Source organism: Balaenoptera borealis (assembly GCF_965194805.1).
Source record: "Balaenoptera borealis genome assembly, chromosome: 6".
NCBI lineage: Eukaryota > Metazoa > Chordata > Mammalia > Artiodactyla > Balaenopteridae > Balaenoptera > Balaenoptera borealis.
The window spans coordinates 6008491-6035107 of NC_138863.1; the positions used below are offsets into that span (position 1 = coordinate 6008491).

At 46.3% G+C, this 26617-nt stretch overlaps 1 long non-coding RNA gene across 1 annotated transcript; it reads left to right on the forward strand.

Moving 5' to 3' along the window:
• The first annotated feature begins 2852 nt into the window (after positions 1-2852).
• Positions 2853-4484, forward strand: LOC309630521. Its single transcript, XR_014245732.1, has 2 exons — positions 2853-3083; positions 3989-4484. It is a non-coding gene; the product is annotated as an uncharacterized lncRNA (long non-coding RNA).
• Positions 4485-26617: the final 22133 nt, after the last annotated feature.

Sequence of the window (26617 nt, forward strand, 5' to 3'; positions counted from 1 at the left end):
ACGTGTGTCCACCCAATGAAAGTGGAGCCACTGGTGCAAGAAGTGGGGGAGGTACTGGAAAAATACACGGCACAGGCAGGTATTACCATCGACCGGACAGAAGAGGCCCCAAGGCTTGGAGGGGTCACGTGGCTTTTGCCCAGGGACTTGAGCCCACGTGCATTTGACTCCACGTCTTGGCTGTCACCCCCCACAGTTCTGCTGTGGCCAGTGCCGGCCACCGTCTCCCAGGCACAGGCTCAACACACTCACGGGAAAGCCTGTTTGGAAATGAATGGATGAGCGCCAGGGCGATGTTTACATATTGAACAACCGGTATGGTGTGGGCATTACATTAATTTCCAAGTGCTGCTGTAACAAATTACCACAAGTTTATTGGCTTCAAACAGCACCAACTCATTATCTAAGGGCTCTGGAGGTCATTTGTCCCCAAATCGGTCTTGCTGGGCTAAGATCAAGGTGTCGGTAGGACTGCATTCCTTCCAGAGGCTCTGGAAGTTGGCCTTCTATGGTGGACGTCTCTGTGGGCTGTGCTCTGCCCTTTCCAGCTTCTAGAGGACACCTGCGTGCCTCGGCTTGTGGCTTCTTCCTCGAATCACCGACCTCTGCTTCTGTCGTCACCTCTCCTTCTCGAGCTCTGACCTGCCTGTTTATGACTAAATTGGGCCCACCTGGGTAGTGCAGACGTCTCCAGGACACTGTGCTGCCACGGAGGGTGACCTACTCACAGGTTCTGGGGATTAGGATGTGACCATCTTTGGGGGCCATCAGTCCACCCACCACAGGCATTGACCAAGCGCAGCAGAAGTCGGCTGTGCCGAGGGGCACGGTTTTGGAGCCCTTGCTGTGCCAGATGTTACCCGTGCATTTGCTGGATCCTGGGGAGGTCTGGGGGCAGCAGAACAGCAGAGGGAAAAGGGGGCTTTGGCCAGTGGCTTTTGGCCAGCTGGCATGGAAGTATTTTAACAGTATCAAGTGGCATGTTGAGACCACGGCAGCCCAGCTGAGGGTCAGCCTGGGTGACAGCCGATTTGCAGGGGTGTCTGTGGCACGCAGTCACACACACCGGCTGGCAGGTGGGGGGCTGCAGGGGGGAGCACCGGAATCTTCGGGAAGGAGGGTCGTGCTGAGTCTGTGGCCAGCTTGACACTGCTTCCCCTGGAACTGGGTAGAGCGGGCCAGGCCTACCCCAGGGCTCAGGGATGAAGGGGTTAAACGAGGCCAGTCACGGTTTCGGGTTAGGTCCAGGTGGCCAGATGCGGGGGGGGGGGTGGGGGTGGGGAGAAGCAGAGGGAACTGAGAGCAAAGAGGGTCTGGATGGGAGAGGGGCCCACCCTGCAGACCCTTGGGGTCCTTTCAAGACTGGGACTCCCAGGGCCAGGGCGGCTTAGCTCCTTAATAACAGAGGGGCCCACATGTGAAAAACAAACGAGCACGTGATCTCTGTCCTAAGAGAAGAGCAGCCTCCGGAAGAGAGCGAGCCTCTCGCCCTGATGGCGTGTGAGCCTGCACCGGCCTGGCTTATCAGACCCACTGAGAGCCAGGTGACCACGTGCCATGCCCAGGGCGGCCGGGCCCCAGCGGCCAGGAGGGGCTCGGGCTGGGATTGTGAGGTGGAAATTGATTCTACTGAAGGCTTGGGCTGGAAACCTCTCCCCTAAGCCCCGTCACCACTCTTAGGTCCAGGGATTGAGGCCGACCCTGCTTCATGGGCGGATAACCCCTGTAGCCACACGGCCCTCGTGCTTAGAAGGGTCCAACAGTGGATCGAATAGTGTCCCCAAGGATTCATATCCTAACCCCCAGGACCTAAGAATGTGACCTTATATAGAAACAGAGTTTTTGCAGAGGTGATTAAGTTAAAGATCATGAGATGAGACCATCCTTGATTCAAGGTGGGCCTTAAATCCAATGACTGATGTCCTTATAAGACACAGGGGAGGGGAATTTGAGATGCAGAGACACACAGAAAGCAAGGCCATGTGAAGATGGAGGTAGAGATTGGAGTGATGCAGCCACAAGCCAAGGAAAGCCAAGGACCGCCAGCCAACACCAGAAGCCAGGAGAGAAGCATGGACCAGACTCTTCCTCAGAGCATGGGGAAGGGACCAACCCTGCTGACACTTTGATTTCAGACTTCAGACTTCTGGCCTCCAGTGTTGTGAGAGGATCGATTTCTGATGTTTTCGGCCACTTCGTTTGGGGTCATTTGTTACATCAGCCATATGAAACTAATACAGGCCGCACACTGGTTTAATGTTCCACTTGGTCACTGCCTCGAAATTCTTAATACTTTTGAACCAGAGCTTCACATTTTCATTTTGCTCTGGGTCCTGCAGATTATGTAGCTGGCCCTGGGCTTAGGTTTCCTTGGGAAGTAATAACACTACCCTTCCCCCAAATCTGCTCATCAGCAGGGAAGTGTCTCCAGACGCTATGGTAGGAGAGGGCCTACAGTAACCTGCCCCAGGTCGACGAACCCCAAACCCCTCTACATTCTTCCAAGCGGGATGAGAATTCATGTTTTCGTTCCTCAGAGCCGTCTGAATGTCTGCGCAGGGGTTGTCTGCAGACCATGGCCCTCCTGGTTTCTGATGGTTCACCAAGCTTAGATGCACGCACAGACCACGGTGGGAACACCGTCCCTGTTTCTGCCCTCAAGACCCATTGCCCAGGGCTGGGGGGAGGCTGCCCGCCCGGGGCTGTGTGCCAAGCTTCTAGGGTCTCCTGGGCACATGCTGGTCCTTCTAAGAAGCCCAAGGAGCATTTTTAAATGGTGTTTATTGTTGTTGTTGTTGTTATTTTGTACATAAAAGGTGCAAATGATCTATTTTCTTTCTGTGAGAGCACTAGAAAATCTCTGTGAGAGCCAGTTTTCAAAATGACTCATCTCCTGTTCATTTGAACTGGGTTCCGGAATATGGCGGCTGGTCCTGAGTTGTGTCCAGGAAAAGGCCATGAGCAGTGGCCTCCTCTACTACAGACTTGTCATCTCCATCTCTCCCTGCCTTGGTCACGTGTGGAGGCTGAGGTGAAACTGCGCTATCCTTCAGAGAGGCCCCAGACGACCTCAGAGGCCGCAGGTAGGTAGCACCTGGCCCAACATGGGAGGCCTGGTTTGGTCCATCTCATCCCCTGTGCCTGTCAAGGCGGCTGCATGGAGAGCCGCCTCCCAGCCCCAAGCTGGGCCGCGCGGTGAGGCTCAGACGTTCGTGGTGCTTTGTGGGCGCTGCACCCACCGGGTTTCTTCCTCAAAACTGTATTCTTGTGAAACCCAAACCAAAAGGAGAACTAGAAGATGGAATATTTCCCTCTGGACCCATGACTTCATTGCTAGTCATGAAGTCTCCTGGGTTTATATCCTATGAGGGGCCAATGGGACGATTTTCACAGGCTGGGCCACTAAGGTGGGCACAGCAGTGACTCTGTGAGATGGTTTCTGAAGGAGAGGGAGACCCACAGAGACCCCTGGACTGAAGGGTCTAATCTGAATTCAGAGCCTCTGTCTTCCTGTACAGAGATAAACAGCCGAAGAGTGGAAGTGTTCACGAACAGATGATTGTAAGTGGGGTACCAGAGAATGATGCATGTCTTAGGATAAAGCTAGACTACAGTAGCTCAAGGAATCTTGCACCTCTAAAATTCCGTGCTCTGTGCAGTCATGGAGACCCATTATGTCAGACTCTCCACCTTGGGGCAAATTGATCAACACAGAACTTTTGCTTCTAACTTCTGTGGTAACCCTGCTTACCCATGGGTTGTAAAATAAAGTGAGCTCGCCCTCTGGCACCCGAACCGTTTCTGTCTCATGTGGAGCACAGGATCCCTCAATCTCTAAACCATCAATTATGCGTCCTGATCTCAGACCAGAATGTAATCAATACTTATTAGGGCAAGTGTCTGCCCGCAGCTCGCTGAGCCCAGCAAGTAAAATATTTATGGCCTGACAAACCTGTTTTAACTATTCTCTTTCATCACTTTTTTACAGCCAACCCGCAATGGCTTGAATCTAAAGCTAATCTGTTTTGAGCACAACTTGCAGAATCTATGTTCCAAGATGCACCGCTGGTCCCAGAGCAGGGCCCGTTCACTCCTGCGACAGGCTTGTGCCAGCGACAGCCGGGCAACTGTGGCCTGGCTTGAGGTCTGCGGTCTCCAGCCTGCTCTAGGTGGGATGAGGGGAGTTTTATAAAAGACGTGTAGCTGGGGCTTCCCTGGTGGCGCAGTGGTTGGGAGTCTACCTGCCAATGCAGGGGACACGGGTTCGAGTCCTGGTCTGGGAAGATCCCACACGCCGCGGAGCAACTGGGCCTGTGAGCCACAACTACTGAGCCTGCGCGTCTGGAGCCTGTGCTCCGCAACAAGCGAGGCCGCGACAGTGAGAGGCCCGCGCACCGCGATGAAGAGTGGCCCCCGCTTGCCGCAACTGGAGAAAGCCCTCGCACAGAGACGAAGACCCAACACAGCCAAAATAAATAAATAAATTAATTAATTAAAAAAAAAAAAAGACATGTAGCTCAAACATGGAAATGTGGGTGTGGAGTTCAGTGCTTCCAAAACTTCCCTGCTAAGGATCTCCTTGGATGCTTGTTAAACACACAGATTACTAGGTCCTCGTGATTGGTCTGGGGGTCACTACAACAGTAGACACTCAGTAAAAGGCTGTGGACTTGAGTTGAATTGAACTGGGACAAAGACAAGGGACCTGCCTGAAGAACACAGCAGGCGGCACCCAGGTCATAGCACTGGGTCAGGAGTGAGGCAGCACATGTCCGAGGACAGTCAGGGACCCTGAGACTGCCCTCCCTCCAGGCCCAGGGTCTCCCCAAACCAGTGATGATGTTGTGAATGCCCACCTGTGAGCTGCTGCCCATCAAATGATGACCTAAAGGTGAGAAGTGAGGGGACTCTGCTTCTTGCTTCCTTGTATCTTTTAAACAGTTGATTGATTGATTGAGAGCAGATAGTTCCCAGGGCTTCAGAGAAGATAAGAAATGATATGATGTCAGGTTAAACACCAAATGAAGCAAAGCACACCCAGAGACACCTCCCTTCTCGTGCACCGTAGGTACATGTTTAGATGTGTGTTCCCCACTACAGTTTGGAGCCAGAAGGGACCTTTGAAAACACTGGTCCAGCTTCATGGTGTTGGTGACTTCTCAGTTCTCGTGGGATAAAGACTGAACTTGAGCCTCACAGCCTGGAGATGCCCAGCCTTGCCCACTCCCCGCCCCCTCCTTGCTCTCTGCTCATCACACAACCTTCCCTTGGTGCAGTGTCTTGAATTCCCGGCTCCCTCCTGCCCCAGGGCCTTTGCACATGCTGTTGCCACTGCCCATAGAGCTCTCCTTCCTTCTCCATGTGTCCTCATTGACTCCCCTGTCTGCCCAGCTCTCTGGCAAACTTGAACTGCTTGTAGAAGCCCTCCTGATCCTCCTGACCATCAAGACTCACATACCCTGACGACACCGGGTACCCTCGTTCTCAGCACGCACCTCAGCTGCAATCTCCTGTTGTTTGTGGGACCACTTGGCTGCCGTCTTCCTAGCAGACTAGCGAGGGCCACACGGACAGGAATGCTGTCTGCTTTATTCCCTTGTCCCCTTAGCTTCTCAGCTGCTCCTAACCCTCAACAGGTCTTGGTGGCATGAATGTCTAAACTCCTTCAGGTCACAGGTGAGGAAATGGAGTCCGAGTGACGAAGGATGCAGTGCTTTGTCTTGAGCTGCACAACCACGAAGTCAGTAGAATTATAAACACTACTTAGGTTCTTGGGTGCCAGACACATGCTAATTAACTTAGGATTGCCCTATTTAACCCTCATGCCGACGTGGATGTAAGAAAGATCGTTATCATCCTCCAATTACAGGTGAGGAAACCGAGGCTCAGAGAATGTGACAGCTGCTACCAGTGGGCCCCCCAACCCACCCAGAGTCACCTGCCCATCAGGGACAGCTCCCTGTGTCTCTCTCAGCCATGAGAGGTGTCCTCCGTCCCTAAGAGCAGGCTCGGCCATGAAGGCAGGACAGAGGGCTGGGCGTTAGTGCAGGGGGAACGGCCCTCCATCACCAAGGGGCAGCGCAGGGAATCAAGGGCCTCCTTACCCTCAGTGGGATGACCCACATGGCCTGTCCCAGGTCCAAGGTGAGACTGAACCCACGTGGTAGCCTGCTCACAGCACTGCCCCTTTGACCCTTCCTCCCTGACCAACGTCCCGCCTTCACAGTGCTTCCTGGAATCACGTCCAAAATAAAATACTTGCACCTGCAACCTTGGGAATCCTAAGTAACACAGAGTGCAAAGAGCAGTAGCTTGCCCAAGGTCACACAAGTAGCAAGTGCAAAGGCAAATCGGGATCCAATACCTTCTTCCCCATCGCGCCACAACAGCGCCTGCCACTTGGCTCCGACGCTGTTGGGCAGTGATGGTACCACACCCTTGTGATAAGTAGGTCACCACTGGTTAGCAGGATAATGGCCCCCAAAGATGTTCCTGCCATAATCCCCAGAGCCTTCGACTCTGTTATCTTACGTGGGAAAGGGTGGACTTAAAGTTACTAATCAACTGACTTTAAAATGGGGAGATTATCCCGGATTATTCTGGTAGCCCAATGTAATCACAAGGGTCCTTCTAAGTGGAAAAGGAGGCCAGACAGGAGGGTCAGGGTGATGTGACCATGAAGACAGACACAGTGATGCAGCACCGCAGGCTTTGAAGATGGAGGAAGGGGCCATGAGCCAAAGAATGTGGGCAGCGTCTATAAGCTGGAAAAGGCAAGAAAACAGATTCTCTCCCTTGGAGCCTCCAGAAAGGAATGCAGCCCTGCCATCAGCTGGGATCTGGCCCAGTGAGACCTGTGCTGACTTTTCACCTACAGAATTGCAAGATAATAGACATGTGTTGTTTTAAGCTGCTATAGTTGAGGTAATTTGTTGCAGCAACAGTAGGAATCTAATACCACCGCTTAAAGAACTTAGGACCCCATCCCTCCCTGTGCTTTATGGATGAGCCTCGGGTTTCTTTTCATATTGTGACGTATCAATTACATCACAGAAGATCTTGAAGACGTCTGTGGCACTGAGTGGACTAATTCTGTACTGAAAGCATCACCTTGAACATTGAAGCATTTTCAAGCCAGGCTCTGGAACGTTTTGCAGACACTGGCAGAGGAGAGATGTGTGTGGCGACCTGAGGGCTGAATTTGCCTGGATCTGGTTGGATGAGTTTGGTGTCTCGCTTCCGCCTGTTCTGTACACTGTCATAGACACCGCGGAGACGTCGCCGCCCTGATAGCGTTGGCCCTCGACCGCACGGTGAAAATGCATGTAAAGGTATAATAACCCTCCTGTGCTGTGGGACAGCTCCCACTTGGGCCTTTGGCAGACATTCAGAGTGCAGCAAACAATTATGAGCAGGGGAAAGAAAAAGCCAGTGACTACTCATCAAAGAACAGATTTTAAATCATGCTTTAGAAGAATCTTTCCTAGAGGACAGTGGCTAATGGGAGCATGCAGTAGCCTAATCATGTGGGGACCGGAAAAGTGATGCTTTAGAGTCGTAAACTTTAGAAATTCAATCCAAGTGGAGAACACCTTACCTACACGATGAAACTTAAGGAAAGTTAGAGCACAGAAGAGGAGCCCAATAGTAGCTTTACAGGGAACCCCCTGGGTGGCATATTTAAGCCACTAGTTTCATGAAGCTGAGAAAAGTGAAGACGAATTGAATCTCCCTCTCTCAGCAACTCCCAGGAGGAGGGCAGGTCAGAGATGTTTCGAAGAAAGTGTCATATGGAGAACGGTGGGGAAGAGAGTCTAAAGGAAAGAGTGGAAGAGTCTCACTGGGATGTGATGCTTAGAAATGGATTCCATTCAATTAAATAGAATTTTAATAACCCACTACTGTATTCTAGGTGTTACACTTGGTATCTGAGATAGGAGGATGAACCAGGCACAGGCCCAGGGCCCTGATATCCTAGAGGAAACTACAGATAGAAAAAGACAATGTCATAAGAGCATCCTCTGACAATGGACAGAGGTGCAGAAGGAGCTCAGAGGATGGCACTGCTAGATTTGGGTACCCTGGAAAGCTCTCTGCAGGACGTCCTGTTGGAATTTCTGGCCGGAGGGAGCCACCAACGCATGGCTGTATCTGGCTGGCGTCCCTATCCCTTGTCATGTATCTCTTCTCTCTATGGCGTTATTCACTCTGTCCCATGCTTAAAGCCTTGGGCAATACATCTCCCTTTCATCTTCTCTGGGTCAGTGGGCTATAGGTGACCTGTCCATAGCGTCTTCATGCCCCACCCTGGGGTGATGCCTCTGCAGTGTTCTCGGGTAGGAAGGTTAGGCTGAACCAGGCAGTGGTCTCAAGGATAGGACCAGAAGGACCAGTTGGAAGGGCTAAGTATTCAGAGGTGTAAACTAGGGAGGGGAGCAGTGGCGGTCGCCTGGATGGCCACCGGGAGGAAAGGGCTGACCGGGGCAGAGGCAGCGTGCTCCGTGATCTATGTTAAGGGCACAGTCGGAGGACCTTTCATATGTGGGGACGTGGGTGAGGGTCTTGCTGGGAGACCACACATCTGGCTGAAGTTTATGCCAGCTAGGGCCCTAAGGATATCACAGTCTGTCCTGGTCTGCTTAGACTGCCATAACAAAACACTCGAGAACGGGTGGCTTAAACGACAGAAGTTCTCACCGTTCTGGAGGCTGAAGTCCTAGATCGGGGCACTGGCCTGGTGGGGTTCTGGGTGGAGCCCCCTCCCAGCTTGTAGTCTGCTGACTTCCCCCTGTGTCCTCACATGGTGGAGAGGGACCACAAGCTCTCTGATGTCCCTTCATATAAGGGCACTAATCCCATCATGAGAGCCCATCCTCATGACCTCATCTAGACTAATTACCTCTCAAGGGCCCCATCTCAGCTACCATCACACTGGGGGCTATGGCTTCTACGTATGAATTTGGGGGGACATAATTCAGCCGGTAGCACAGTCCAAAGTGGTCAAGGTGAAGGACTGAAGCCACAGATGTTCTAACCATCAACTGTGAAGAGGAGGTAGAATCACAGGTCTGTGGGCCAATGGCCTCCCCATGAAGACGCTGGCGGAAGTTTGGGGGCTGCCTGCAGCCGGCCTTCCTGCTCCAGGCTGTGCAACAAGCTCCCGGAGAAACCAGCTGGTAGCCAAGGCTGGGCCACCCGGTAGATTCGCCAGACTCAAGAGTCTGACCCTCAGCCCTGCAGCCTCAGGAGCTCTGTCCCTTCAGGGACCCAGAACTGCCGAAACCATGATGCCAGCTGACTAATTTGTAGGAAGGGTCACAGCCCCCAAGTGGATTGGTAACTCGCGAGGCTCAGCAGTGGATTTCTCCCGTGTTTAAGGAGCAAGCCAGCTAAGCAGGGTGTTCTCTGGACACGTCCTCGGATGTATTAATCCCTCTTTGAAGATACAGTGACTTCTTACTGGCTTGTCCCTCAAGGTGACTGTTTCTGTTCTGATTCCTCAGTACTGATTTTCAGGTTTAACTCTAAAACAGAAAAATCTGGTTTCTAAGTTCTAAAGGAGCCCGTAAGGGAATTCGACCTGTGACTATTAGCTCTAATGTATAAACCCATATATGAGTTAGGGGGAGTTACATTTCTGCTATTTCTATTATAATAAATTTAAAAACACTATTAAAGATTATGTCCCATAACTAACCAATTTAAATTGGTTTCTTTTTAAAGAAACATAAAGCTTAAGTCTTAAGTTTTCTAAAAAGTAGACTTTCCTTAAAAGTTTGATAAGAATTTGGGATTTCTAAACAAGTTGCAAATTTGATTAAAAGCAAAGAAAAAGGGCTTCCCTGGTGGCGCAGTGGTTGAGAATCTGCCTGCCAATGCAGGGGACACGGGTTCGAGCCCTGGTCTGGGAAGATCCCACATGCCGCGGAGCAGCTAGGCCTGTGAGCCACAATTACTGAGCCTGCGCGTCTGGAGCCTGTGCTCCGCAACAAGAGAGGCTGCAATAGTGAGAGACCCGCGCACCGCGATGAAGAGTGGCCCCCGCTTGCTGCAACTAGAGAAAGCCCTCGCACAGAAACGAAGACCAAACACAGCCAAAAATAAATAAATAAATAAATAAAAATAAAGGAATTCCTTAAAAAAATAAAAAGCAAAGAAAAAGAAAGCAAAGAAAAAGTGTGTGTGTGTGGTTTTATATACACAGTGGTTCTAGGAAATATTTGTAAGTGGCTAGTTCACTGTACTTATAGCTGGAACTTGTGTGCTTATAAAGATGTATTTAAACTTTGCAGAAACATAACCCTAACTCCTAAGAGTGCACTTTTTTGAAGTTGAAATAGCTAAGTATTTTTTCTTTCATCTTTTTAACTAAAGGGTTCCTGGACCATCAAATCCTTAAATAAGGTATCTGGTGGTAGTTCTAGCCAATTTTGCAGATGAAAGAGATTTGGGTAAGAGTGAGATAGGATCTGAATTTTGAGATACCTACCCTAACTCAGTATCTGAACTCTTTGAGATTCTTCCACGCTCAGTTCCTTCGAGAAAGGCCAATCCAGCTGCAAAAAGGGTCCCGCTGCAAGAACCGGCAGTGGGAAATGTGCTCACTGATGCAATTCAGAAGGCAGATTTGATTTATTTGTAATAAAACCTGCGTGTAAAGGTGGAGGTGCAGGCTGCTTCAGGCTGTGTGGGAGGGAAGCTGCCGAACAGGTCCGTCTGGATGAACCCTCAGAGGAACTTAGCCAACAAAAGGAAGGAAGAAAGTCTAACAGAATTTAGGATGTACTGGGGCTCACACTTGGGGGTAAACCAGATAATCAAGTTTTCAGCGTCTTTGAGGATTTTTCTCGAAGCCTGAAACTCGTAGACTTGGCAGGAGGAGAACAAGGGTTTGTGAGGGAGGGGACCCTTACCTCCCCCGCCTCGGGGACCCTTACCTCCCCCGCCTTGGGGCCCCTCAGTGGTAGGACCCGTTCTGTGGGGAAGCGGTCCATGTGCGGGATGAATTGGGCCCTTGTCGTCCCTACCGGCGTATCAGCATGCTCTGTGGATGGGTTAGTCAATGAAGAAAATGAACGACCCAGGAGCAGCAAACTGGAGTCGTGTACTGCAAATTTCTGCTGATTTTTGATACAAAGAGATAAAAGAGGCATTTGACTTAAAACTGGTTCTAGGGTAACCTGATATGGCCGGGCTGGTTTTTAATTGCTGATAAAACCGGGACTGAAAAATATCCAAGATTAATCTTTTGCCCTTAGCAATGAACAACTAGATTGTAGTCTAGACTGCATAACTTAGGTTTCTGTATAGAACTTTACCATGTTCTTTCCAACCTGTGTCACAAATATCGAGTGGAGTGGTTCACACAAGAGTTGCCCTCAGTTTTACCAGTGAGAACATGAGATGCTTGCCCAAGGTTACAAGGCTAGAAAATACTGGAGCCAGTTCTTGGCTTTATATACAATTCATTCTCCACTAACTTCCGAGCTTGGAATGGGCTGAAGTAAACTGAATTATGTCAGATCCAATGTTTGCCAGCGTACTCTGTGCTCAATACGATATAGTCCATAAACAGTTTGTATTTTAGAAGTTCCTCTGTATGCTGTGAAGGACAGAACAACACGCTCTCTAGAATTTATTTTCTCTAACTCTGAGCTAATAGGATTTTTAAGTATTGAGATATCTTTGTTCACATTACTTGTGACTACTGATTTATTTGTATTAATTTCTAACAGCTTATTTGCACTTTTGATTTACTGCGCCCTTTTTTTTTTTATTCTATCTTCCCCTCTTTTTTTGCCTTCCCTTGAAAGGATGGTTTTCTTTATTTCCTTTCTCCCCCTCCCCACTGATTTGGCACTCATATTTTTATTCTTTCACTGCTTTTGCTTAAAGTTTAAATAAACGTTCTTGATTAACAAATTGTTACATAAATCAATATCATGACCCTCATGAATGAGACAAGGACCTTAGAACACATTAACTCTAGTCACTTGTTAGTTTCTTTCTTGTTGTTGTTGTTGTTTTTTCTGATGAAAGGCATTTTATTTTAAATATAACAGTGTGTACGTGTCAATCCCAAACTCCCAATCTATCTCTCTTGTTATTGTTAAATAAGTTTATGCTTTTTTTGTTTTTGGCTGCATCATGCTGCATGTGGAATCTTAGTTCCCCGACCAGGGATTGAACCCATGTTCCCTGCAGTTGCAGCGTGGGATCCTAATCACTGGACCCCCAGGGAAGTCCTTATATAGGTTTTTAGTGAAATCTTATTTCTGTTGCTCCACAATTAGTCATTGCTATTGTTATTTCCAGATAATACTTGTATTGGTTATTTATTGCCACATAACAAATGATTCCCCATACTCAAAGGAAGAATATTGTACGTGGATATGAATATCAAGAAGCTGAGATCAAGGGGGGTGGAATGTCCTAATGGCCGTCCACCTCAATATGTAAATGCAACCGTTTGCTCAAAAATCCTCTCCTCACCATTACTTCTCGGTACATCGATGAATAATCCTTCAAATGAAGATCTGTGGATGGAAAATACTCTCCCTTTGTCATAAACATCTTTATTTTGTCCTCACTCTTGAATGATACTTCATCTAAATTTATTAAGCTGAGAGTTCTTCCTTAGCCCTTGGAATGTCTAATTCCATTATTTTGGGGCTTCTATTTTAGCTGCAGAGAAATCTGCTGTTACCCATTGTTCTGACTTTATGGCGGCTTTAAAAATTTTTCTTCGTTATTGGTGCTCAGCAGTTTCACTGTGCTGCATTTAGGCAGACATTTATTTTTATTTATCCTGTTCAGGATGTTCTGTGAATTTCCAATTTGAGTAGAGTTGCCAGATAAAATACAGGAAACCCAGTCGAATTTTAATTTTAGGATATACAATCCAATATTGCATGGGACATACCTCTACTAAAAGAAATTACTTATTCCTTGTCTAGAATTCAAATGTAAACAGGAATCTTGTGGGGTTGTTTTTTTTTTGCTAAATTTGGCAGTGTGAAATTTGAGGATTCTTATCTTTCATCTAAACTGGAAAATTCTTAGTCATAAGCTCTGCAAATATTGCCTTCCCTTGAACCTCTCTATTTCTTCCTTTAAATTCTTATTGAATATATGTTTGTATTAGGTTCCTAGGGCTATCGTAACAAAGTCCCACAAACTGCGTGGCTTAGAACGACAGAAATGTGTTCCCCTGCCATCCTGGAAGCAAGAACTCTGAAATAAAGGTGTCAGCAGGGCTGTGTTCCCTCTGAACCTTCTGGAGAAGAATCTTTCCTGGCATCTTCCTAGCATCTGGTGGTTGTGGGCAATCCTTTGGCATTCCTTGGCTTACAGCCCCATCACTCCCGTCTCTGCCCCTGTCATCACATGGCCTTATTCCCTGTATCTCTCTGTCTTTATATCTTTCTGGCTTAACAAGGTCTTCTTATGAGGACGCCAGTCATTGGATGAGGGTCCACTCTCATCCATCCGAGCCCACCTTAGCTGATTAAATTTGTGAAGACCCTATTTCCAAATAAGGCCACATTCTGAGGGTCTAGGTAAACATGAATTTTGAGGGTCATTATTCAACCAGGTACAATGTTGAACATTTGAACAATTTTTTTTTTAAAATAAATTTATTTATTTATTTATTTGGCTGTGTTGGGTCTTCGTTTCTGTGCGAGGGCTTTCTCTAGTTGGAGTGAGCGGGGGCCACTCTTCATCGCGGTGCGCAGGCCTCTAACTATCGCGGCCTCTCTTGTTGCGGAGCACAGGCTCCAGACGCGCAGGCTCAGTAGTTGTGGCTCACGGGTCCAGTTGCTCCGCGGCATGTGGGATCTTCCCAGACCAGGGCTCGAACCCGTGTCCCCTGCATTGGCAGGCAGATTCTTAACTACTGCGCCACCAGGAAAGCCCCCCTGAACAATTTTTTAAATGAAAGCTTTTATGAAACTAAAAGACCAAAGGAAGATGTAGCCATAAATTAAGGATAGAGAGCTTAACCGAATTTATTCTTTATTCTACCCTTAACTCAAACTCTCTCTCATGTTTTTATTTGTTTGTTTGTTTGTTTGTTTTTATCAATCAGCTTGTTCTGTTTTCATCATGCATTATTCTTCCTAACATTTTTATTTCTTCTTTAAAAGTGCTTTTTTTTTTTTATAGCTTTGAATGTACTAAATTTTTTTGTCTATTCAGATAATTCTGTTATCTCAAGGACTTGAATCACTACAGGAGTATTACCAATGCAGCACCAATTTATATGTTAGAAGCTTAACTCAGGGATTGTTGTACTACAAAAATAATATAAATTCAGATGTATCTTTTTTTCCTTTCTGAAGCCTTGGACAGAGCCATGTTGGTGGGTGGAGTTTGTTTTTATGGCCTCTTCATTACCGGGACTGAGTTCCAGGAATCTCAGTTTTATGCACTGTTCTCAGTTCTAATTCATTACCCGAAACCTCATCTCCCGTCTTCATATGGTGTTGACAGAGTGTCTCGCTGTAGGGTAAATTTCTGGGTCAGATAACCCCCTACTCCCACGCCTCGTGACTGCAGCTAAAAGTCCTTTTTTGTTTTTAACATCTGAGGGTCTCTCTTTCTTGTTAACTTAATTATGTATTTTAAATGAACGTTGTCTTATTTTATCTAAAATTTTTAGCTGTTTGTAGCTGGGGGCGTTTCACACTAGCTGACGCTGCCAAAGAGCCAGTTCCAGAAGCCCCGTCTCTGGGCTACTAAAACCAAGAAAACGAGTTCCGCTGCACGTTAGCCCACTGTCGAAGTAGGATTCAGTGTCAGCCATGCAGAAAAGGTCCTGGTTTTCACGTGTGATGTCTAATTATAGTCTCTGGATGAGCCTAGGTCCTTCCCTTAGCTTAGTGGATTCATAAAAACATGGTTCCAATATTGAAATGATTGCATATCATACACTGACCCTCCGCATGGTTGAAAATCCGCATACAGCTTATAGCTGGCCCTCCATATACACGGTTCTTCTGTCTCCACTGTTCCACACCTATGGATTCAACCAACCTCAGAACATGTAGTCTGTAGTATTTACTATTGAAAAAAATCTGCATATAAGTGAACCCATGTAGCTCAAACCTGTGTGGTTCAACTGTATATTAGTTTCAGGTGTACAACATAATGATTTAGTGTTTGTAAATATTGTGACGTGATCACTACAATAAGTCTAGTTAACTTCCATCACCACACATAGTTACAATTATTTTTTATTGTTGCATATGTCTTAATTTTGCCTCTCCAGTTGAATTTTAAGGACCTTCAGAGTAAGCACCATATCTTGAATTTTCTCTGGACTCCTAACACATTTATCACTGAGTCAAACAGTTTCTATACAAAATATACTTTAAAAAATTTATTTATTTATTTATTTATTTTTGGCTGCGTTGGGTCTTCGTTGCTGCGCGCGGGCTTTCTCTAATTGCAGCGAGCAGGGGATACTCTTCATTGCAGTGCGCGGGCTTCTTAATGCGGTGGCTTCTCTTGTTGTGGAGCATGGGCTCCAGGCACGTGGGCTTCAGTAGTTGTGGCACGCAGGCTCAGTAGTTGCGGCGCACGGGCTTAGTTGCTCCGCGGCATGTGGGATTTTCCCGGACCGGGGATCGAACCTGTGTCCCCTGCATTGGCAGGCGGATTCTTAACCACTGCACCACCAGGGAAGTCCCAAAATATACTTTTTAAAAATGAAATGTAGTACATCCGTACAATGGAATACTACTCAGCAATAAAAAGGAACGATATATGCTACAAGTTGGATGAACCTCAAAAACATTACGCTGAGTGAAAGAAGAAGACACAGAAAACTACAGATTGTATTATTCCATTTATATGAAATGTCTGGAAAAGACAAATCTATAGGGACAGAAAGCAGTTTAGTGGTTGCCTGGTGGTGGAGGCAAGAATGGAAAGTGACTGAAAAAAGGTAAACGGAATTTTTTTTTTGAGCAATGGAAATGTTCTAAAACTGAGTTGTGAGGATGTCTGTATAATTCCATACACTTTCTAAATACCGTTAAATTGTATACTTGTGTATATGTAAAATATCAATTATTTTATGATATGCAAATTATACATCAATAAAGCTGTGTATACACCCAGACACACACACACACACGTATGTATTTGCTGACTTAGGAATTGAAATAAGCAACTGTTAACATTGATTCTAAAGAAAAAAAAATAGGAAGGCTTTGCAACCAACTTTGCCAGAAGGAGAAAACATTCTGATTCCAGGTGATGGAGCAGACCTGGTTGGAAGCGTAGAAAAATCCCTCTAGGAAAATAAGAGCAATTGATCCATTATAGGCAATTACAATACCCCTTAGGAATGTTAGGGACTATATGCCTGGATTCTATTGATATGTATAATCACGCAACAAGCTTCAACCTGTAATTCAATGTTTGACATCCAGCTGGGGGGCTGCTTCAGTTCTCAGGCAAATTCTGACAACCACAGTGGAATTCATCCTCATCCTGATTCAAATAATCTTGTTGTGAATTTGAGGAACTAGTTTTCTTAAGGCGTGTACATCCTCGTTTTCTGTTGTTGTTGTTGTTTTAATTTTAAACCCTCTAGTTAAATTTCCCAATCTGTCCCTTTGAAACAGACACCTTTGTCCCCAGGCAGCTGAGAAACACAGCAGAAAACGACACCACTGAACAGTCTGCTTAGTCCTTGGTACCCACCCCCGCTCTGCTCCCACCTCTGTTTACCTGGGAACATAAACAGAACCCAGCAAGAAGTAGCCAAAGACTTCCTTCTGGGCTCCTGGTCTAGTCCCAGCAATGACCTAGACACTCGATATACACAAACCCATGCAGGGGGCTCAGTTAGGCACAAGGAAAATCAGGGACCCTGCTCTCCAGGAAGTTACCAGAACACCATGTATTTCAAGACGATATCCTGAACCAGTTCAAGGATTTCAACCCCATCTTCCCTGTAAGCTCTTAGGAGGTTAACTCAATACAGGGACAACCAGGGCTCTGCCATCTCGCTGTTGACAGCACCATTGACCCCTCATGCCCCATGGTTGGTATCATCTATGGGGAGTGAGCAAGGCATTGGAGTTAGTGCGGTTCAGCCCATCACCAGTTCCCTGCTTTGACCGTGAATGTGAGTGGCAGAAATGACACGGAGGCTAACAAAGGAAGGGTCAGGATACGGTGTGTTGCTGGGTCACCCACAGGACTGCTGACTGGGGAGACTCGTTGAGGAAAGGAAGGCTGTAAGTGGGAAGGCTGTATGGTGCCCAGGTCTTAGATGATGTGAACGTGTTGGCAGATGAGAAGACCACCAAGGTAAGTGAGCCAGCCCACAATATTGTGGGAAAGCTGAAAAACATATGAGGCAGTTCAACTTGGAGGGCGAAAAATGCATTCCCTGTTTTCTTCACACCCCAGAAAGAGTCTTTGTAATTAGGAGACCAAGAATCCCTCCAGGGACTTTCTATACCGCAGCGTTTGTGAGATGTTGCCCCGGAGCCAATTAGCATCATAAATCAGATAAGAAGGAACATCCAGCTCGAATGTCTTCATATGTGTCAGAGAGAAGTAGGGGTAATGATCTGACAGCACTGTGATCTTTTAACTTTCAATTCTTTTCAGACCTTGGTGAAGTAAAAAGTCAACTAGAGAATTTTTAAAAAATATGTATATATTAGAAACATAAAAATATAAATCCTCTGAAATGTAATTTTTGTCCTTCCTATTTTAACAATTAGCAAACGTTTGAAAATTTTAACACTTACCAAATATAAAACCAAAACTAAGGGTTTTTACTGTTTTTTTTTTTTCCCCCAAAATACAAGCAAACATCAGGATATAAAGAAAGAATTGCAACTTCTGGAATGCTTTTCCATTCCTCCACCCAACACTGCATTTACTTTTCCCCCAGACCCACCTCCTTCTTAGCCCAGAACTGAAAAGAAGAAAACCAGGCCATGAGGTCGTCTCTGGAGATATTGGAAATGCCTGCAGAGCACCCACCCCGTGGCTTATAAATCCTTCATCCTAACCTGGCTTGACTGGGCTCATCCATCTCCACCCATCCTTCTTAGCTGCCTTGGTGTCCATCCTCCCTCCCTCTGCATTTAAGATCGAAACAGCCCCATCCTTCAAGTGCTGTCATTCAAGCCCACGGAGATTTGGGCTAAAGACTCATTCCGAGACATGGAGATGTTTATCTCTACTTACGCGATCTACTGGTTGTTGTTGAGAAAGATATTGACCCAACAAAATGACCCTGTTAACACAAAACTCAACATTTCCTCTTCATTCTTTGTTGTTAAAAGTGCCTCGTTCATTGATTTTAAGCGGCTTTCAAGGCAGGGCGTCAGAACTACTCCTGGGGCTGCCCAGGTAAGTTTGGACAGCACTGGACTGTCGGTCCCTGCTGCCGGGCCCTCCGGATACAGGCACATGTTTGCAAGAGGAAAAGGCCCCAACATGCTCTTATTATAACCCATCCATTAAACGGAGTGCTTGCCTTTGGACTGCGGGTCCCAAGCTTTGCCTCATTTTTCCATTGAGGGCTCTTCGGCTCAGAGCAGCCATTCAAGTCCTTACACACCCACCCAGCTGGGTTTGCTGAAGAGTGGTTACTCGGCATATTAATTGGTATTAAGCCAACGTTTAAAAAGGATGGGGTAGGGGTCGCGTGGGCACGCATTTCTGAAATGCCATCTTGACAAAATTAGGAGCGTTTCTTCATTGCAGGACCGTGGGAGCCTTTTATTTGCTCACCTCTTTTCAAGTTCCCAAGTAGACTCCGCTGCAGCTTTTCCCAGAAGTGCTTGACCCCTACCCCTTTTATTTCAGGAATCTCATAGAAGTTGCATTCCTTGTTGGATTTGAGGAGATATGTTTTCAAGGAGTATGCAAGTTAGATAATCCACAGAAAAGCAAGGGCAAATACATCGTGCCTCAGGTGGTGTCCCATTCAAAACTATAGTTATTCATGACATATTTTAATTGCTTTTTCGGGTGCTATATCTTTGAAACCTAGCATCCACCTCCTATTTAGAGAACAATCCCCATTCCCAGCAGCCACATTTCAGGTGCCCAGTGGCCACATGCGGTGAGTGGACAGGGCAGAGCGATGACTCATCTAAAGACATTCAGGTTTAGACCCTCAGGAGGGAAAGAACACAGAGGGCTTTGTGACCTTTTGATGAAGCACAAAAAGGATTCCAGAGGCTTCTCCCCCTCACCCCCCTCTCCACTAATTCTCTTCTACTGCATTTATTTCCTGCGTGAGTTGAGAGTGCAAATGTTTACCCCTACTTGCCTCGAAGGAGTTTTTAAAAGATGTTTTGGAAGAAAAAAAAAAAAAGAGGTCAGTTCAGCATTCTGAGCCCATCCTCCCATCTGAGGCCGTCATGATTAAAACAAAAGCAATCGCTGTTATTTGCTTTAGCTGGTACAGTAACATGCAATCGATTCAGCAGCATCTGCAGAGTTTGCTTTGGAAACTTAGGCTGAAAAAGCAAACACGTGAGAGAAAAGAAAGAAGCGTGTGGAACTTTGAGTTGGGCTTATCTTCAGGACACACTCATTGTCTGAAGGGAGAAGCTTCCCCTTTTTTAACAAAGAAAAGTCAATTGTTAATCATCTTGTGAAATGTGAAAACCAACGTTCTAAGCAGTGATACGTTTTAATGGGCCAAGAAATAACTTGCATAGACACTGCAGGCCAAAAAACAAAAAAAAAGAAAGAAAGAAAGAAAAGAAAAGAAAAAAAATCATGTTCCTGTTACCCATCTAAAGGAAAAAAAAAAAAAAAGCAAAACCTCATTATCAGCTCTCAATAGAGGATTAACAGTCACTGAGCAGAGAAGCTTCCGGAGGCTGGCATTCCAGAGAAGCTCATCAGGTTCTTGAAAGGAAGTATTTCAACCCCACTGAAATCCCACCCTCTGGTCTAGCAATGGAAAGAACTACACGCGCGTGCGTGCACACACACACACACACACGTCTGATTTGCAAGAAATGAGCTGACTAAAAACCTAGTTAGTTGTAGGTAAACTCGCCATGTCCCCACACTTCTTCTCCTGGTAGCCAGCTGGAAGACATTTCTGAGACATGACTAGGGATCTGGGAAGGAGGGGGCAGGTAGCAGCTCCCCTGAAGGAGCAATCCTACTGCTGTTTCCTGTATGGTTTTCTATTACTCTTCAACTCAGTAGGTGGAAAAATTAAACATTCAAGCTACCATTTAAGTTTCTGCTGCAAAGGAATTTTCAACCACTGAATGGTTGAATGAAGGGAAAAAAGATCTCCACTACCCTGTAATGCCTGTCATGAAAATGCTTGCAGTTTCTTATTTCGGCCTGGAAGATTCCTTAGACGTCCGATTTGGGTCAAGGATACTGCCTTCAGCCTTGCTTTCTTGATGCCTGGGAATGAGAGTCATTGCGGTGGACCCTTTCCGTGGTTGTGGGCTTTGTTTTGATGTGAGGTAAAGTGAGAAATCCATCCTTCTGTGGGATAGAGCCCAAGCATCTGATTAGCCAGTGTATTCGTTTCTCAGGGCTGCCGTAACAAAGTACCACAAGCTAGTGTCTTAAAACAACAGAAATTATTCTCTCATAGATCTGGAGGCCACTAGTCCAAAACCAAGGCTTGGTTCCTTCCAGAGGCTCTGAGGAAGAATCTATTCCAGGCCTCTCCTGGCTTCTGGTAGCTGTACGAGCATCACTTCAACCTCCATCTCTGTTGCCGCATGCCTTCCCTCTCTGTGTATCTCTGTGTCTTTACTTGACCTTCTTATAAACATACCAGTCATTAAATTTAGGGCCCACCCTAAATTCAGGATGACCTCTTCTTAACTAATTACATCTGCAAAGATACCCTATTTCCAAATAAGTTCACATTCAGAGGTCCCAAGTACATCGGTATTTTTTTGGGGGGGGGGACACTATTTAGTCCAGTAAATCATAATTCTTCTACTCCACGATGGAATTTTCCCAAACTTCTAATTGCTGTTTTCATCACTGCAATGTCACCTTGACAAGAAAAGGTTTCCACTAAATTCCACGGGGCATTTAATAGGCATTGCCTGTGGCTCAGAGACAAATCCAGAGGAGAATGTGAAGCAAGTTGTTGTGTGACACGTTTGCAGTGCAGGGCTGAGCATTGAGCAAGGGCCTCGGAGACCAGGAGGGAAGAGAAAGCTGACCTCTGTGCATTCTCTGTGGGAAGAAGAGGAGGAGGAGGGGTGGGGAGGGGGGAAGAAGAAGAGGAGGAGGATGGAGGGGAAGGAGGAGGACAGAGCAAGCTGGGGCAGGGAGGGACAAGCTGAACCTTGGGGTGTGAAGAGAGAGACAACCTGAAGGCGGCTCAGAGATAGGACCACCATCAAACCACCCAGAAGACCCTCTCCGCCCAAGGACATGGGGCTGACCGTTCCTACGTCGCCTTCCCAGGAGGACAGGTTCTGCTGTGTAAGGCTTTCTTTTTGCTGAGAGGGCACACAAATTTGGGTGGAGAGAGGAACCCCTCGAGACAGCAGTTAGAGACTCTAAGCCACTCTCCTCCTCCCCCTCCCCCCAGGCAGGGCCCATCTCGTCCTCATTCTTGAAACTCCATCTGAACAGCGTCGGATCGTAGCCTTTGTGGGTCACCAATGCGTCTGGCTCTGGCTCTGCAGCTACGACGTAATGCACACTGGAAGCCTCAGGAAACAGTAGCTTAAATATGAGGAAGAAGGGGTGAGAGGTGGGCGTGCTCCTTAGGAAGGAAGATGGGGGAAGCACTCCCCCAGCTGCACCCCGGCACGGGGCATTTTAGTACAGAACTTAGAGCTTTGTTACAGGGAACTTCTGTCCTTGGCCGTATGCCAGTGGGTGAGTTCTGCCCCTCCTGCCCCCTGGCCTGGACCCACAGCTTTCCGTGGAAAGCCCCGATGGGGAGGCTGCCACATGAGAAGTCAGAAAGGAAGGAAGTCGGTCAGGTCCATCAGCACACGGTCTACTGAGGTCTTGTTTCCTTTTTATTTTCTTTCTAGTGCTCATTTCAAAATGATCTCTCTCTCCTCTGGAGCACGACTTCTTTTTTTAACCCTCTGGCTAACGTGGAAAGAATTTGTTTAGTTTGCAGTGGCGAAGTGGCATGAACCATTGGTGGGGTGATTCAGACACCCTGGGCTGCTGATTCGCAAGGGGGAGGGACCAGGAATGTTAGCTAGGGGGCCTCGCTGTAAGTTCTAATGGTGATGAAATCAGCTCGAAGCTGATACATCAGAATACAAACCTTCAAAATCAGCCTTTCATGTAGTAGTTGGCTTTTCTAGAACAACGTATTTTATGTTTGTTGATGGAAGGGGGAGATGGAGAAAACGGAAAGCACGTGCAGGTAAAGGATTGAATTATAGGTGGAGCTGGATAACAGAGGTGCTGCCCTAACATTCTCAAGGATGCTCTCGGAGCCCTGACACTGCAAAGAGGCAAAAGTCATGAGACATTGAATGAATGACTCCTGCAATGCTGAAAGTTGCTAAGCTTAGAGCCATCTTCCATGGTTTGCGGACGTCTTAATATGGAGACCTGGGCTTTAAGAAATTCCATGAAATCTTGGCTCACTGATCTCTGTGTCTCAAAGGTCAGTGTTAAACAGGTTTTATTTGCACTTCTAAAAGGAGCTAGGTTGATGCAATGGAAAAATATCTCATGCAGTAAGAATTAGAGTCCTAGCCACTAACTAAGTTGCCTTAGATGAGTGGCTCATCCAGGCTGTCCCAGGCTTTTGTGAGGATTGAAAGGTGGGTAAAGATTGCACAGTGCCTGCTACCCAGGGCCTGTCTGATAAGGAGAAAACCCATTGCTGTAGCTTTATCATTCCACTCTACACTTGTAACACTACATCACTGGGACTCTTGTCCAGATGCCTAGATCTGCCTTCTTAATATCCCTGATTCTCGGAGCTCTGGTAAACGTCCCGTGAGTTGCTTTCTTTATAGCCAACAGGAATGTCCTTTGCTTGAGACCCAAGAAGCCTGCCTGAGACAGTCAGTTGTATTTCTTTCCTGTGGCTTCTGTAACAAACGACCGCAAATTTGGTGGCTTAAAACAACAGGAATTTATTCTCTCACATTCTGGAGTTCAAAAGTCCAAAATCCATTTCACTGGGCTGAAATCAGAGTGCCGGCAGCGCCGTGCTCCCTCCCAAGGCTACTAGGGTAGAATCCGTTCCTTAACCCCTTCGGCTTCCGGCAGTGGCTGCCGGCATTGCTTGGCTTGTGGCCACATCAGTCCAATCGCTGCCGCTGCCTCGCAAGGCCTCCTCCTCGTCTATGTGAGTAAAGTCTCCCTCTGTCCCTCTTTCATGAGGGTCTTTGTGATTATGCTTAAGGCCCACCTGGACCATGCATAACCCATCTGCAAATCCTTCACTTAATCTCATTGAAAAGACCCTTTTCCCAAATAAAGTCACATTCATAGCTCACAGGGACCAGGACCTGATGTCTCTAGGGGCCGTAACTCAGCTTGCTACAACTGTCATCCGTGAGATTTGTTTTGTGCTTGTTGTTATTGTTTTATTTTTCTCGATGATGAAGCTTCAAATATTCATTGGATTGATTTGGTGGGACCCACATGTACAAATGGCCACTACCTCTGGGCAGGAGACAGACAACAGTAAGAGAGGACCAGGGGCCTGGAGTTACTCGCCCCACCTTTGGCTGCTTTGAGGCTCCTCCCTAGAGCTGCATCCAGAGGCACGGAGTCACTGCACAATGCTTTGGGTGGGAAAAGCTTTTGGCCCTCATGAGGGGCAACACCCCTGTGAATGTGTGGTTTCTCTCCGTAGCTAAGTTGAGGACAGTATGTTAAGAAATATTGCCCCAAACCTTTCCTCTCGAAAACGTTTAAGTTATCCTGAAACTGTTTTGACAACAGCACCTTTTACCTGGGAGTCCTAACCATGCATTACTTAGGTAGGTATTTTTGCTGAATTCCATCCCCCACCTCCCAGCCTAAGTGTTGTGAATGTGTTTGGTGTTTAAGAACACGTGTCTGGACTTTAACCACAGGTGCATGTGTCCAATCTGCTCTGTAAAATGTTGCTATTATCAAAACATACGCTTGCAAGCTATAACACTGTTGTTATTTCTTTTAGATGTTATGCAGATTTCTGGTAACAATGTCTTTTATCATTAAAGTTCGTTAAGTAATAGTGATGTTGGTTTCGATCTGTTGAAACACTACTATTTCTGTGTAACAATTTTAAAATAAAAATGGAACAATTTTGGTAATTCACAGCTCCCCTGTTTCTTGCTAGCTCTCCCCTTAAAAAAATATCTGGAAGAGAAATAAAATTTTCAGTGGGATCTAGAATTTGTTTTTCAAAGAATGAAACACAAAATAGGAGCTGTTGGATTCAAATAATCCCCCAAAGCTATGGGACTAAATAGCGAATTTGGCAGGGGGTGGAGTGGCGGGGGGACTGCCATACAAATATCAAATTCACGCTGGAACTCAGTGGAAACCCAAACACTGTAGGCACAGGAGAGCAAGTATTATCAGTGGAAACCAAATTGGAGCTCTAGATAAGGGGAATTTTTAATCACAAAGTGTTACATGTATATTCAGTAATCAGGTAACCTTTTCCATCACAGCAGGGACTGTGTGATCATCTGAAATGATCACTTGGCTGGAAACCAGTATGCATGTGGGTGGACCTCAGCCTAGGGAAGAGAAGATGGTAACTGGGGCCAGGGTGGTGTTGGTGGAGGAAGGGGGGAGATTTGAGCGATATTTACGAGTTCACAGAAGCAGGTGGTGGGTTGGCTCTGAGTTGGGCAGATGTACGTTTCGATTCACTGGGACAGCCCTGGTTTATGGCTGTTCATTCATCATAATCTTGAATGGTTCCTCCCTTTATCCCCAAAGTGACTTGGTTTGAACAACAAATGATGTGGTCCTCTTACCTCTGAGGCATGAGGGGCAGGGTGGTGTCAAGAATGAATTCTGAGTCTCTGGCTTGTGCAAGCTGGAGGATGGCTGTGGCACTGCCTGAGAAAGTGCATGGGAGAAAATCATGATTCTCTAGGTTGTAATGTCAGGGCCAGTTCCACCGGAAATTAAGCCGAACATGTCTGTGGGCTTAACGGTACTGGCATTTATCTGGTCAGTCAACCGAGCAATGGCTGTCCACCAGTGTCAGTAGACAGGTACCATCCACAACCTTGGGGTGGTCTTACTGGCCCCACTGTGTCACACGGTCACTGAGACTCCCTGGTGACTATGGCCACAGTTCCCTGGCCATTCAATCATGCGGGAAACACATGCTGGTCTCGTGGGCGTCCCACACACTCTGCCCAGCCACCATTTACTCCTTGGATCATGTGGACCACCACACACATCTCTCCAGTGCTGGCTGATGGCGGAGAGAATGCTGATGAGGGTAGTTCCACAGAGTGAGCCTGAGGTGGGCACAGAACCACGGTACAGGCGCAGAGGTGAGGCTCCAAAAAGGAGGAGAACAGGGGAAAGAGATAGTTATTGCCATAGGCAGGGGAGCAAGAACAGATTTCCGTTTCCTTATATTACGTTCCAGGACATACACTTGCTTTCTGTGCGGCCACGCTCTCCCAGTAGACACCTGATCCCTGCGTGTCTACTGCTACGACTCCTAGCAGAGCAGGGAGCTCAGCCCAGGTCCCCGCTGCCCAGTCTCTGACAGCGTCCAAGAGTCTTGCATCATTCACGGTCCCTGCTCTGCGAGGGACCCAACAAGGGTCTGAAGTGTTTCCATGAAGCCGATCTTTTCAAAAGGATGGGATGCCCTTTTCTTAAACAATCATCATATTAAGGAAAGAGTCAACTGTTTTTCCCTTGACCAGGTTTCTATTTGAGTAAGTCTTTTTCTTATCGATTTGTGAGATCTCTCTGTAGTCATATTAACTTTTTGTCTGGTATATGTGCTAAATATATTTTTCCAGTTTGTCATTTTTTGTTTTGTTAGGTCTATTAGGTTTAGGATATCTTTATATATACATATTTATGTATCAGTATTTATGGCTTTTCTCTACTGAGTGCTTACCTTACTAACTGATGGCATACTGGGCTGTGTTTTACCATATACATACACCATAATATGTATACTGTATATATATATATATATATATATATATATATATATATATATATACACACACACACACACACACACCCCATAATATATGTACCATAATATATATACCATAATATATATATTATAATGTATACCATAATATATATATACCATGATATATATCCATTATATATAATCCATGATTATATATACCCATTATATATATATTCATGATATATAGCTATTATATATGCCAAATATATTATATACCATAATATTTCATAATATACCATAATATATATACCATAATACATATAACATAATATATATTATTGGTACCTTTATATATATATATATAATTATATATATAATTGCACATTTGCCTATTGCTACCCAGTCATTTCCTATCAAGAGTAATAAGGTCTCCCCTTTCATAGTCTCCTATTTTCTCTAATTTTATGAAATTTTCTTTGTGTTTAGATCTTGAATTATTCAAAACATAGCACCATTTTTACAATTACTCCC